The sequence below is a fragment of the Ambystoma mexicanum genome, chromosome 7p, assembly GCF_040938575.1.
Source record: "Ambystoma mexicanum isolate Mex_15411 chromosome 7p, UKY_AmexF1_1, whole genome shotgun sequence".
NCBI classification, from domain to species: domain Eukaryota; kingdom Metazoa; phylum Chordata; class Amphibia; order Caudata; family Ambystomatidae; genus Ambystoma; species Ambystoma mexicanum.
This window is the reverse complement of record NC_090939.1, coordinates 624772255-624781201: the sequence shown is the minus strand read 5'-3', so window position 1 is coordinate 624781201 and position 8947 is coordinate 624772255. Positions and strand designations below refer to the sequence as shown.

Genomic DNA, 8947 nt, shown 5'->3' with positions numbered 1-8947 from the left:
ACATACAATTCTTCAGCTTCGAGGCACAGCAACTTGAGAGCCACTCTGAGCTTCCAGGATGGACCGTCAATTCCAAAAGTAAGGTTTTCTAAAAAGCATGTTTCTTTAGAAGGGAAAGCTTTTTATTTAGCTGCTTGTCCGTTTTTGAAATATTCTGAAGGAGGACATCTGATTTGCCTCCTGAGGAAGGTGCAGACTTGAATGAATATGAACGCTTGTCACCAGACCCAGCCACGAGATGCAGCCTGCATTAGCAACAACTTCTGGAATGCAGGAGACGTGCTTCAGCGCGAGGAACAACAATTGCGTGATTCAAAGGACAACCGTATGATGCAGCTGCCAGTTGGTGGGGCTCAACATCCAATCCTCTTTCTGTAAGGACATAAACTACACTGTGTGGATTCTGACTGACAACAAATCCATATTCAAGGAGAAATCGCTGGTTATCATGAGGTCCATAACAAATGAAGACTTGCTCAAACTTCCTACAGCTTGAGCCTGCTGTAATTTCATAACAACTACTTCTTTGATTGAAAGCAGCATTGACCTGAACCGTTGGGCTGTGGTTTAGCAGGTCCAGGTATGGAGCCAACGCGTACAGGTCTACCTCTTTGGAAAGCGACGCTCTCTGTGAGGATGCTTCATATACACAGTCCTTGTATTGACAGTGCACCAAGCCCAAAGAAGGGCTTTATAATTTAAAATCCTTTCCACACTTTCTGGAAACAGTGGCTGCAGTGAAGGAAAGAAAGGCAATGATGAAGTGCACAGCTCTTGAAGGCAAGTTCTTTGCTCCTGGGCTTTTCCTCTGACAGGCTCAGGAAGAAGTGTCACTGTGGAGTGATCCCAGCAAACAGGGCAGGTATAGGATGATGGCAAGACATCCAGGTAAGGTTTCCATTGAGACTGGTCTCCAGCATACTTCTCAGCTATCAGGTATGTACACAAAGCAAGCAAAGGAGATACAGGTGGTTTCCAACTGGAGAGATTTTGTCGCCAGCAGTCCTCTTCCTGTACCTCTTAATGCACGATGCACGCTCTTCTATTCTGCCCTTCCTACCATTTCATTAGGAAAAAATATCTCAAGCCGTTATTTAGGTGCAGAGCAATCAGAACTATAAATGGGGGCTGCCAAATTCTGCAGGGTCTGCCACCGTTTCACTTTCCACCCCTTTGCAGAACGCTGCACAGTACTGGGCACAGACCTGTGTCCTGGCACAACAGCCACTTACAACCATCTCAGTGACCTTTAACCCTTCCGAGGAACCATGGCTGTAAGTGGCCTGGCAGAGGTGGTGGTAGTAAAAAGCTGAATTACCTAATGGCCACTCTACCTTGGTTAGGAATATCTGGAGACTGGGGAATTCGGGTCTCAAACCCAAGATCTTGGATCTCATGGAACAATGTGAGCATTCCATTCTTTCCCAACCCTGCTAACACATAATCCAAACTTTTAGTTTCAGGATCAGTTCCCTACGCACACCTGACTTGTTAAGCTGGAAACACATGGCATATTCCAGTCATGTTGTTACAACAATACACATTGAACTCAATACACTGATGTACAATCCTCTTTGGAGGTTAAACACTTCCTGCTTAAATGCAAACCTGTTTCCAGTTGAACTTTCTGGGTGAGCTTCTGGTAATTATAGCTGTATCAGTTTATTGACATCTGTGTTTCAAGATGGGTTTTCCTGAAACCTGGGAAATATGTAGCCACTATTATCCCAATCGCGGTCCCACCTTTCTTCTCATCACCTAGTGTCTATAATATGCATAATATGCGAGTGCACGTGTGTGTGCACATGTGTGTGCACATGTGTGTGAGCATGTGCATGCCACAGCCTGGATTAAGGTGTATACCTCCAATTACCCGTTTGCAGGACACATCTGGGTTACCCCGATGCCCACACCCCTGCATACTCCTGAGTACAGGATTTGAACCAATCCAGAACCCCAATGAGCATCTCAAACTAGGTCTAGATTATGTGACGCCCGGATTTAAATCTCCCAAAGAACTATAGCACCCATTTTCAAGCCAATGCAAAGCTCTAAGCAATGAGTAGGTCTAGAGCCCTTTTGTTGTCTTTGCTCATACCCTACAACACCTTGCTTCCACTGTCCAGAATACACCACCAGAGCCTCTGTGCCCCTCGGAAGCCCTGCCTCCTGCTTGGTGTGGTGGTGGGGGGGGGGAGGTTGGATTGATGGGTGTAGCATGGCTATGCATTACCTTAGCAATGCATGTTTTCTGAAACTCTGTTATTCCCTGGGTATAAGGACATGCCCCTCGATTCTAGGTCTAGACGTTGTGTCTTTTGACCAGGGCTTGGAGTACAGGTAACTCTCGTACCACACCCTACTCCCACCTAGGATCAGAGCTGTGTACCTGAAAGAAGTCTCCAGATTTTCTTCCCTTCTTCTTTCATCTCTGTGCTGTTGATGAAAAACACTGCAGTTACTTCTACCTTCCGTATTGTTTACATCATTCAGTCAGGTCTCGAGTCAGGCCACAAACCATGAATACACCTCCTGCAACCCTCTGAACACACACACTGCACACACATTTCGCCCTTTTGAAGGGGGATATCTCTTGAATACATTTGGACCCAGTCAGAGCTGCTCCCACAGCAGGGGGATGAAAACATACGGTTTCATCATCCATCTAGCAACATCTAGTCTCTGCTGGAATAACATACTGCACACCCCCAGCTTTGTGGCAGTGGTTATCCATGTACTGCAGAAATCACCACACACAGACACACTGATGCATATGCTACAAACACAGAAGAGTTTGAATATACCACCACAGGGATAGTCCCATACTGCCCTTTCTTTTACAAGTACATATATTTGAAACATAGCTGCCATGTCCTCATTATCTCCGCGCAATTTCACCGTACATAATTCACCTTAAGGCATGCTTATAGGAAACAAACACATTCTTCAGTCCAGGAATATGTTGTCAAAAGCAGCAAGTCCATAACTCAAACCCCATTAACATTCCACAACCCTCAAGTTGCCATAAATCTATGTCTGTTGTTAGACCCGGGACGTTGCAGCAGAGAAAGACCCAGCTGGGTGCCTAACCTACCACACCACCGGCGATTTTATCAGGGGGAGAAGGCCATGCCAGAGGGGATCATTGCTGCCTCTCCACTACACGTACTGCAGCATCCGTTCGATTTAAAATTGGCACCCGCTTTCTCTGATGTCGTGCTTGGGCTTCTCCCAGCACCTGGCCTGCCTCCGCCTGCTGTGGATAGGCTGATGCTGAAATATGATGAACCATTCACAGGAAGCCGGCAGGCAATGCCGGCCTCCTTACAAGGCCCACATCTAAGGCCCAACTACCCTGTCTGAGGTAATCATCAGACCTGGCGCGTTGCAGCTGAGAAAGCACCAGCTGGGTGCCTAACCTACCACACCACCGGCAATCTTATCAAGGGGGAGAAGGCCATGCCCATGGTGAGCACTGCTGCCACTCCACTACACGAACCAGAGCCTCTGCTCCATTTAAAAATGGCCCTGCTTGTACTTCTCCCAGCACCCAGCTCGCCTCCGCCTGCTGCGGATTGGCTGATGCTGAAATATGATGATCCATTCACAGCAAGCTGGCAAGTAACACCGGCCCCCTTACAAGTCCCAATAACCCGGTCTCTGCCTTTTCGGGCTCTGACAGGGCTCCCATTGCACAGACCCATTGGGAAACGGACCGAAATCCAGTTCAGCATGCTGCACTTTCAGACAACTCTGCGTCCAAAGCGCCCCCCCCCCCCCCGAAGAATGGCCTGGGTAAAACTACAAGGTAAGCAGAGCCTTGTCCATCCAGTAGGAACCATGCTGTTCATCCTTTGACAACATTCCCTTGCTGCCCCTGAACCTCTTCATACCGCCATGCACCATAGGCTCACTGGGAACCACTCTTAAACTCACTTAGCCACGCACTACCTTCCCGCCTTCTGCACTGCCTTCTGACCCCCCTCAGTCGCCAAGGTACTCTGACATGGCACACACAGCGCATAGCCTTGTCTCAAACCACACTGCTGCCATGCCAACAGTTCACTGCAACCATTATGTGCATAGCACTGCGCCTCCTCACCCAATCCCGTCAGCACCTAGCGTTTCGCTCGAGCACTCTTTGTATCCCAGCAGCTTTACATGTAGCGCACAACACCACTGTGCCATTCCCACTTCCTTCTACACTCCAACTAGAGGGGTATATCACAACAAGCTTCTTGCCATGCCTTTACCCATGATGGTCTTCGATCCCACCCACACAATTCCTCCCACCTTGTTCTTTCCTTTACACCCCTAGTTCTACCATAGAAACCCTCCATAAAGCCACCAGCCTTACTAAAGAAAGCCACAAGACTGAGGCCATGCTGTACAACTCGGCACCATGCCTTGGCCTTTGCAGACTGGCTCCCCTCAGGACAGGCATGACCCTGGCCTACACCCCTAATCTCAGACCTTTATCTGCTCTCTACAGGAATCTTTGTTTACGCTCATGCACTAGCACATATAGCCCCCCCAAAAGTGGCACTAATTGCGTACAGCATTTGACTGCCGCACCATGATACCCCGCTGCTCAGTCTAAACCCTAATTCACCAATACAGCCAGGGCTAACTCAACAGCCACCACAGCATTGCCTACGCTGAACCCTGCAGGCAACACCACGACTCCTCTTGCATTAGACACTGGCACCAGCACCATGTAAACCAGACCACACGCGTAGCCACACCATGCCCAGCCCAGTCACATCGGACCAACATAATCCACCTGGCCTCAACCAAACATTCACCCCTTGCATTGGTCTGAGCTCCACAGTCTCTGCAGCACACCAGAGGAGCACCCCCACTAGCCATATTACAACATGTAATCCCCATAGTATGAACAGCCTTGGGAACGGCATTTTCTTCTCGCAGCCTATCAACACTAACTTCCAACCTAATGCCCCTACCATCGTGCCACTAAACAGAGTACTAGTGAACGCTAGGTCCATCTCTGCCCATCCTCTGAACATCTAAGAATTCATCACGATCAACAATTTCGGCATCCTGGCCATCCCCGAAACTTGGCTCCATGCTGCGTCTGAGCCAGCACTATCCATTGCCACCTCACCTGGAGACACCCTCCTCTGGAAAGACTGAGAGGAATTCAACCAAGCTATCACACAGACAGTTCATACCATTAAACCCTTTACCCTACACAAAGCCAAATGTGCCTGCACGTTAACGCGTGGTTCACTGCTGACATCCGTGCCCTCCACACAAAAAACATGAGGCTGAATTCAAATGGAGGAAAACCCCTTCTGAGTTCAACAAAGTATGCTTCTTCACCGTAGAAAAAGAATATAAACACGCCATTCTACATACCAAATGCTCTACATACAACACTGGAATAGCCAATGCCAATTCTAGCACCCAAAAGCTCTTCGCGATTCTATGTGAGATTGAATCCCCTACTCCAGCACCCTCCAACATCACCAAGGATGTGACCTGGTGTAATAACATGCAAAACGCACTTCTGGATATAATCAGCACTCTCCAAAAAAATGATCCAACAAAAACAAACGCTCTCAGCAACAGCACGCAGGCTCCAGCCAACACTTCCTTCACGCACGCCCCTCAACACCCCCCCTAATTTTATTTCAATCCAGTCTCAGAAGTGGAAGTCACCCAGCTCATGAAAGGCCTTAAACCATCTTGTTGCAAGGGGATGTTTGCCCAGCATCTGTCATCAAGGACTGTGTTGACGCCCTCACTCCTTTCATCACCACCTTAATCAACGCCTCTTTCACCTCATGCCTAGTGCCTTTCAATCTGAATGAAGCCTGGGTACGCCCACTCCTGAAAAAGCCCACTTTAAACATATCATTCCCCACCAACTACCGCCTGACCACCACCGTTCCATTCCTGTTAAAAATCCTTGACCGTGAAGCGTACCTCCAGATCCAGCTTTAGCTTGAAGCCAATAGCATCTTAGGTGTGCATCAATTGGGTTTCCGCTCTGCCAATGGCACGAATCAGCTCTGCTGGATTTTAAAAAACAACTCGACGAGATCAAAGCCACAGACAAATCAGCACTCCTACTTCAACTGAATTTATCTGCAGTCTTCAATCTCATGGACCACCAAATCTTGTGTCAGCATCTTGCCTCGACAGCTAGCTTCTCACCTGAAGCCATCGCCTCAGTGTCTTTGTTCTTGGCTGAAAGAACCATGAGAGTCTTCGAAGAAAACACCTCATCCCACCCTTCTCCAATCACCTGTGGCATTCCTCAAGGATCTTGCATATCCCCCACCCTCTATAATATCTTCACTAAACACCTATTTGACCTCCTAGATGACCTGGGTATTTCCTACATCAATTACGCAGATGATATCTAGATCCTCCTACCTCTAACTGGACACTAACCCACTGGCTTTCACACAGGGTACTCAGTTTGCCAAACCATCCAAGCTTGGATGGCCTCTCATCTCCTCTACCTGAATGTCGGCAAAACTGGAATTCTACTCATCGGCTCCCAAGTTGTTCTCAACAAACTACACTAGGCCTACAGTGCTTTCACCATAGACAGCATCTCCATACTAGTCTCTAGCATTGTGAAAACCTAGATGCCACCTTGCCACTAATACACCAGGTCAGTGCTATTACCTCTTCAGCAGCTCACACTTCTAAACTAATTAACACCAACAGACCGTTCCTTTCCACCGACAGATGCCTTTCCATTGCCCGTGCCCTTATTGGCTCCAGACTTGACTTCTGCAATGCCTTATTTGCAGGCACCTCCACACGCAACATCAACAAACTTCAAATTGTACAGAAAAATGCACTGCAAGCCGCTTTGAACATTCCCAGACGATATCATATCTCAGAGGCCAGAAAAAATGCTCACTGGCTTCTAAGAACGTATCACATTAAAAACCTTGGCAATCACCCACATATGCCTATCCAACTCTGCATCCAAAAACCTTTCCCAAAGGATCAATAAATCTCAATCCGCAAGCGACTCACTCCTACTCTCACAGTATTTATCACCCCAATATTTAGACTAACAGGAGCCGGCAGGAAGAGCTTCCCGGTCATTGCCACCAAGAACTGGAACTCGCTACCCCTAGCTCTGAGATCACCTCAAGACACTGCTATTCTCACAGGGTCACTTTCTGATCTGATCTGTGTCATCTGACTCTATGTACCCAACCATGGTAACCGAGGTTCTTAATCTGTGTAACTCTTGCCACTCAATTTTAGAACTAGCACCTGATGCCCATGGGTTTGGTGCGCTTTAGAAATGCAGAAATAAATAAAGTATTCCTGCCTACCCCCTCAACAATATTCAACTCTCTCTGGAGGATACCTTAGGGGCTATGTGCTCATCTTGGAAGCAAGACTACACGGAGCAACACAGGTTCAATCCCCGGGTCTGCGCTTGAACCTCTGGGTATTAAGCGCATTATAAATAACCAATTACAACCTTTCACCTAAGTTTGCCCAGCTATTAATAGCCCCACACCTTCCATGTTCCACAGTATCCCAAAAAATAAACTAGATCTTGCTTTTCCAAATTATGGATTGGCAACAAAAGCCTGACAGCCTTATTTCATTATTAAGAAGACAAGGCACTGGTGAGGGAAAAAATCAGGGGCCGAATTTTGCAAATCCTCGTGCATTCACATTTTGCACCTGAATATCACACCCCGGATATTTGAATTCCTTTGTATGGCAGAGAGGGGGCACAGATCGTAATATGCGGTTCCGCCCTCCCCCTTTATCTCTGCCCATATGAATACTCCAGCATTTAAGAAAGCATGACAATGCTGGCGTAAATGCTGTGGATTCCCACTAAATCCACCTGCTTTTGACACCAGCAAAAAAGCAGGCGAATTCAATTGGAATCAATTGTAAATGCTGCCTGCTAAGTGTAAATGGCAGGCTGCATCGGCGGAGTGCAAAAGGGAGGCGTAATGACGTTTGAACTCCTAAATTAAATCAAGGTGATCTGTTTGCAATAAAGTGCTAATGTAATTGGTCTCTGCATCATGTGTGAGGTTTTAAAAAATGAATTCCCTTGTCACAACACATTTATTTATGCTTTGGGCATTTTTGTTGTTTCTGAAGTCAGAGGAGATCCATGGAACAGAAGTTAAGTGTATTCCTCCCTTTTCCTCTTCCTCCCTTTTCGTCTAGGCCTCCAAAAACCTATTGGTTTTACTCCAGCATGACACAAAACTGGCATATTCAATAGGAATCCATTGTAATCACTGCCTGCCATGTATCAATGATAGGCAGTGCTTATTTTATTTGCCCCGCAAAGCGCAAAAATGAAGTCGAACAGGCGATTACGCCTGCATTTACATGTTTGCTTTGCACTTCCCGGTGCAAATGATTAACTCTGCGTGGAGGGCACCTTGTTGCACATTAGTGTAAACGAAACGGGTCCCCTTCATGCAATTTACGGATTTATACAAAATGAGCTCCCATATGTTTTGTTTCAACATCTGCTTACCTCTCATCTGTACCTTGAATAGTTTAACTTGGTTCATTTTGGCAGTACAGATTTAAACATTGGGTTATCTGGCACCCCTTCCTGTGCGTTCCTCTCACTTTATTTTTGAGATCATTTAAAAGCAAAAGAAGGTTTCAACGCTTGTGTCAAATTACCATCCCCTCCCTCCACGCACATCTGTCTCTGATTGGGTCATTTCCAGCCAACAAGCCATTGTAAGCAACTTCCATTGATGGATTTCATTGTGTGGTGGGCCTATCCATGTGCAGGTCATTTCCACAACGCCTTTGCTTTTTGATGCTTCATACAAGGTACGTACAGCAAGAAATGCACATATCCAGCTTTTGTTTAGTTGCATACTATCTCTCCCGCCAAGCATGTTTGAATATAAAATTATAAAATCATTATTGTAAGTTATGTTAACAGTTTTCAGGT

General features: G+C 46.8%; 1 pseudogene; it reads right to left on the bottom strand.

Moving 5' to 3' along the window:
* Window positions 1-250: 250 nt before the first annotated feature.
* The window catches only part of LOC138525968 (SET domain-containing protein 4-like), a 105793-nt pseudogene continuing 97096 nt past the window's right edge, over window positions 251-8947 (bottom strand).